Here is a 981-nt window from a genome sequence, read left to right as displayed (position 1 = left end):
TCAGGTAGAGTGAGGCCTCCCACTTTCTTCTTCTTTTTCAGTCATGCTTTGTTTATCCGAGGCTTCTTTCCCTTCCATATGAAGTTGGTGATTTGTTTCTCTATCACCTTAAAAAATGACATTGGAATTTGGATCGGAAGTGCATTGTATGTAGAGATGGCTTTTGGTAGAAGAGACATTTTTACTATGTTAAGTCTTCCTATCCATGAGCAAGGTATGTTTTTCCATTTAAGTATGTCCTTTTTAATTTCTTGTAAACTCATGTTTTTTTTTTTTTTACATGCTACTTAATGTCACGCTCCTTTGGGCACAAGAATACTCATAGGGTGAGTCCAACCCCTCACAATCACCCAAGGGTCCTGTCCCATGACTTGGCATATACACACAGTACAATGGATGCTGACTTCCCCCTTCCCCAGCATGCCATGTCTCTGTTGGGAGCAGGGAAGTCAAGCTAGGTGTCTCCTCCGTCCATGATCTCACCTCTCCAACCCAGAGTAGAGGGTGGTCTTCAAGGATATTGCAACCTCCACACCAGAACAGGCCAGGTACCTGGGTCAAGGTGGACGAGACACTTACTCCCATCAAACCATCCACTGAATGTACTGTGGGACTGCCAACCTGGGGCAGGGACAGTCATCACCATGCCCTGCTCTAAGGCACCATGCCCAACTCTCATCCTAGGACACTTGCACTCAGGTCTCCTTCAGAGACAGAAGTTGGCAGCAGTCATAGGAGAGTGGAGCAGAAGGCCAGGTGGGGTCTGGGATCCCATGCGCAGGGGAGAAGTTTGCCAACAATTACCTTTGGGAGGTGGTGAGTCAGCAGGGGATAGGACTGTGTGTGAGTCAAGGCACCAAGCTCCCCAGCCCATGCTCTATTGGCCCTTCTCATTTCACTTACAAAGCACAAATTCAAAGACAAAAGTATTTAGAATTTCAAGATAGCAAGCGCACCATGTTAAACTCCAAGTGTAAGGCC

This window comes from Loxodonta africana, chromosome 10, assembly GCF_030014295.1.
Source record: "Loxodonta africana isolate mLoxAfr1 chromosome 10, mLoxAfr1.hap2, whole genome shotgun sequence".
NCBI classification, from domain to species: domain Eukaryota; kingdom Metazoa; phylum Chordata; class Mammalia; order Proboscidea; family Elephantidae; genus Loxodonta; species Loxodonta africana.
The sequence above is the reverse complement of the archived record's forward strand: the minus strand, read 5'-3'. Positions refer to the sequence as shown.